The sequence below is a fragment of the Lynx canadensis genome, chromosome A2, assembly GCF_007474595.2.
Source record: "Lynx canadensis isolate LIC74 chromosome A2, mLynCan4.pri.v2, whole genome shotgun sequence".
Classification (NCBI taxonomy): Eukaryota; Metazoa; Chordata; class Mammalia; order Carnivora; family Felidae; genus Lynx; species Lynx canadensis.
In genome coordinates this window covers 105,369,516-105,374,782 of record NC_044304.2, presented here as the reverse complement: position 1 = coordinate 105,374,782, position 5,267 = coordinate 105,369,516, and the positions used below count along the sequence as shown (strand labels likewise).

The window sequence follows — 5,267 nt, the reverse complement described above, 5'->3', positions numbered from 1 at the left end:
TAAAATTCATCTTACCTCAGTTAACAAACAACATTTATGTGTCTGATCTTTTTTTATATTGAAATATATTTGACATGTAACTGTGTAAAATTTCAGGTATCCAACATGTTGATTTGATACATCTATATATTATAATATGATTGTGTGTCCCATCGTAAAGATTTCTGAGGTTCCTCAATCCAATAGATGCCATCAACCTCATATCACCAGTTCATATATGAATATGAACAGAGAAGCAAACATTTGACTGTTAGCTAATATTCTAATAGGACTTCCATTTTTTATTGCCCTTATAAACTTATCTTTGAACTTAAGATCAGCTGTCCTTATCTAGATCATTTCAAGTGTTTTTATAAATTAATTTATCATCATTTCTGCGTGTAATGTTGCCCTAACTCAGCATTACATTTTAATACCTCAGAACATCTAAAAAAAATCAAAGTATTCCATGTTGTATACTTTGGAAAATAAATAATTCTGAATAATTCTCTTGGCTTTATCCTTTCACAAATCCAGTTTATTTGAATTATATATATTGGTAAGTTATTTAGGATAATCAAAGGATTCATTAATTGACTGACTTCCTTTCTGGAAGGAGAACACAATGAAATAGAATGACTGGTGAAAGTGGTATCAGGACCAGAACAAAGGCTATGAGATATATAACTTCCACGGGGAGCAAAAAAGAGGAGAAGCAGTACATTTGGACTTCATGCTGGCAGCCTGAGCACCTCGTAGAATACCTGGATGCCACTGCCCCAGGGGGACGGCTCCTGGATGCCACTGCCCAAGTCGGAGGCCGTTTGCTGCCATGCAGAGCTGGTGTGTGCTTCCCCAGGTCCGGCTGCCAGACTGTCTGCTGATAAACACACTACTCTGAAGCACGGCGTGGGATAGCACTGCCTTGTCATCAATTTCCTGTATATACGTGAACCTGGAGCAAAGCAGAACTGATAGAAAAGATAGACTCTGGGGATTAGGAGAGAAATCCTGCAAAGAACCACCCCCGCCTTCTCACTTTGTATCTCTCCTAGCCAAACATGTCAAATGCCGAGCCGTTGGCAGGAGACAAGAGAGGAGGGGGATGGACAAGTGGCATTATACAAGTAAACTAAAAGTAAGTGATACATACAACAAACTTTGTCTGGATTTCTACCTTTGGAATGAAAGTCATAGCTCATCAAACTGCTGAAATCGCTTTATGCGCTGCCCAGGGAGGGGTCCATAGGGCGTTTTGCATTCCCGTCCTAACTCAGAGAGAAACTTTCACGATGTTGGGAGCCCCTGATGGCCTGCAGATGAAAGAGGAGGATGTCCTCAAGTTCTTTGCAGCAGGAACCCACCTTGGTGGCACCAACCTCAACTTTCAAACAGAACAGTACATCTACAAAAGAAAAGGTGATGGTATCTACATAAAACTGAAGAGAACTTGGGAGAAACATGTGCTGGCAGCTAGAGCCACCGTTGCCGTTGAAAATCCGGCTGGATGTCAGTGTCATATCATCCAGCGAGCGAGCTGTGCTGAAGTTTGCTGCTGCTTGTGGAGCCACTTCTATTGCTGGCTGCTTCGCTCCTGGAACTTTCACTAACCACATCCAGGCACCTTCGTGGAGCCGAGACTTCTGGTGGTTACTGCTCCCAGGGTTGACCACCAGCCTCTCATAGAGGTGTCTTATGTTAACCTGCCCACCATCGCTCAGCGTAATACACACTCTCCTCTGAACTAGGTGGACACTGTCACCCCTTGCAACAACGGTGGAGCTCACGTGGTGTGTCTGTTGTGGTGGATGCTGGCCCGGGAAGTTATGCCCGTGCAGGCCACCATGCCTGTGCATGCCTGATCTCTACTTCTGCAGAGATCCTGAATACATTGAAAAGGAAGAGCAGGCTGCTGCTGAGACAGTTGGGACCAAGGAGGGATTTCAGGGTAAAGGGACGACTCCAGCTCCTGAGTTCACTGGACTCGACCTGAAGTCGAGGATCGGTCTGAAGGCATGCAGGTACTGTGCCTACTCAGCAGCTCCCTACTGAAGACTGGAGCGCTCAGCCTACCATTGAAGACTGGTGTGCAGCTCCCTCTGCCCGGCCACTGAAGGGGCAGGAACAACCACTGGATGGTCTTAAGCTGCTCTTCTACAAAGGCAAACAAAATAGAAATGAGGTTGACAGAAAATAAACAGTTTCAAAAAAACTGCCCAAATCACCAAAATTAAAAAAAAAAAAAAATAGGCTCTAACTTTTCCCCCAAAGTGCTTGTTAACAAAAATAAAAGAATAGAAAACCAAACAGGGAATAAATTAATCATAACTATTAAAAGCAATGCTTGTTGTCTACTTAGTGCCAGCTTACATAGAAATTTCATTAAAGTTCACAACAATGCAATGAGACTGGTAATATTGGATATTAAATCAAGGTGATGAAATGAAAACTTAAAGGTGAGATCACTTGCCCTGAATTTTGAACGTGGTCGTCTTACTCCAAGTCCCGTATTAATGAACACACATGCTGCCCCTCTCATGTCAGTGCTGCCCCCCAAAGTATGAGGAATGAGAAGCTTTCAGAGTAACAAATCACCATCTAGGAAACTACATGACCTGAGAAGACACTCCTTTAGAAGGAGTTGATACTTGAAGAGAGGAAAATCCTCTTTAATTCCCTTATACCTCATGAAGCTTACCCTTGGCAAGAGAAATAAGGGTCATCTCTTCCTTTTAACATCAGCCCACCTGCAGTGTGAATATCTGAGAAATGTCTGAACTTGTGTCTCAGAAGCGCACAACATAACTCAAGATCATACTTGCAGTGGCCAAAAAACCTTATTTGTTATCATGCCTTTTCAGCCTACTGTATGGTACCCGGAATATAGGGAATCTTCACAGAAATATTTCCAACATTCACCTAAGACTTAACTCTGGACAACTCACATAAGTTTTTAATCTCTAAAGTGGAATGGGACTTTAAACATTATTTTTATACTTGCACAATTTTTGGAGAAAATAGAAAGCCAGCACCAATTATACATTAGCTAAAGTACAAAAATATAAGAATTGATAAAGCACAGAAATGATAAGAATAAAGCATGAAATGATTAACCAATTTATTCAATGTCCTGGGTTTGTTTTAAATATGTTTGGCTTGATGGCTTCAATTCCCCATACATATATTTTGGTATATAAATGTTCAACGGCATATTTGTATAACTTCCATATTGCTAGACTTGGAAATTTTCTCTTGTGCTTGCCTGCTCTACATAGGTTATTTATCATTTAACAAGGGTATTTGAGACTGTAGTTCTTTCATAACTTAATGTTTTCATTTATGTGTATATGGAAAGTTTTAAAAATCAAGCTGCTAGCACATGGACCAAGAAAACTTGTGAGAATGGCAATTTTCTCATTATTCATGATAATAAGTCTCTCCTATCATTTTCCTAAGGCTCTCCTCACTCCTGTGAAGTTTTATTCTCTTTAATGAACCAGTCTATACCAGTAGGTTTATCCTCAGAGGTGACATTGTCATGTGATAAAAGTCTCTGAATACTTAAAGGACAGACTCCATTGCTGATATTTTCAAACTCCATGAAGTTTGGAATGTATGGTTCCTTATAATAGCTGCAACTCAAATTGTGTTCTGGGTTCTATAAAGAGAAAACAGTTCCAAAAACATAAAAAATGAAAATAAAGATTTTCTGTGCCATTTTAAAAAATTATCAGCTCACTAATTCATTTTGCCATGAATACATTCAACAGTATGAACCAAGCACTTTTTAAGAACATGTCTTCCAAAAAAATAAATAAATAAAAGAACTTGTCTCCTAGAGATGTAAATAAAAAGATGACTAAAATGCAGTGTGTTTCTCAGAGAAGTCTAGAAGAAACCACACAGCAAGTACTACCATGGTGCTGAGTTCCATATCAGGAGTAGGCATGTGAACAGTAGAAGCACAAACTCATAGAAACCATAATCTTCCAACGGACAGCAGAATGAAAACCATCGTGAAAGCCTTCAGAAAAGAGGGAAATGTTAAAAATGAGTTTTAGAAGGTAAAGATATATGGCACGGGGACTTTTGGTGTGGAGGAAACATGAGGTGTCCTGGCTCGGAGGATAAGGATGTATGGCTCATGATTGGCACTCTGAGTGATTCAGAATGGCAGGCGATGAGTTTGAAGAGTTAGAGACCAAATCACGGAAGGCCATAGATCCCCTGCCAGGAGTTTGATATTATCCTCTGAGCAATGATTTGATACTGAATTTTATGTGTCACTATTTCTCTAGGGAACCTCAACTAATACAAATGGGAAACCACCGAAAGGTTACAACCAGAAATAATGTGATCGGTTTTACAGAGTGGAGAGTAATTTCAGTGATATGAATTTTATTCTTTTGTTAATTTTTTAAAAAGTGTGTGTGTGCGCGCATTTCATATCTACTATGTATTAGGTACTAGGATGGCATTAAGGTTACAAACATTAAAAAAAAAAAAAAGTAAACACAAACCTTGTCCCCATAGCGAGTTAAAATACTTACAACATACATTTGTTAGAAGGGAGATCGAGTAAGAGATTATTGAAAAACCCCATCAAGATATAATTGGAACAGAAATGTCAGGCTTGGGGAGCCTGGGTGGCTCAGTCAGTTGAGCATCTGACCCTTGCTTTCAGCTGAGGTCATGATCTCACAGTCATTAGATGGAGCCCTGTGTCAATCCCTGTGCTGAACGTAAAGCCTGCTTGGGGTTCTCTCTCTCCCTCTCCCTCTACCCCTCCTCCACACATGCATGCTCTCTCTCTCTCTCTCTCTCTCTCAAAATAAATAAACTTCAAAAAATAAGAAATGACAGACTTGTTATAACATAGATTAGAGAGATATCACTAACAAGACCCTAGCAAAACAAATGAATGTAGGGTAGGGGTGATTGAAGAGTGAAAATTAATCAAAGATGATCCCCAGGTGTCTGTCTTGGGAATAGCGCAGAAATCACATTCACAGGAACATTAAGCAATTCATTTCAAAGAGCTAACCTATACGGTCCACAGATCTAGGTGCTTCACATAGATTATTCAATTAGTAAAGTAATCCTATGGAGTAGGTATTATTATCTACTGCTTCTTCTGCAGGTAAGGAAACTGAGAATGGGGAAGTTGGAATGTCTAAACTGACACATCTTGCATGTGGCAGAGCTGAATTCAAACTCAGGGCAGAAGCCAACCCATGTCCTTTCCCTGCAGCATGGTGACCACAGCGTGCTGCCTCTCACGCGGTTCT

At 40.3% G+C, this 5,267-nt stretch overlaps 1 pseudogene; it reads left to right on the top strand.

Annotated features, from left to right (window-relative positions):
• The first annotated feature begins 1,271 nt into the window (after positions 1–1,271).
• Positions 1,272–2,124, top strand: LOC115500449 (annotated as a pseudogene).
• The last annotated feature ends 3,143 nt before the right edge of the window (positions 2,125–5,267 follow it).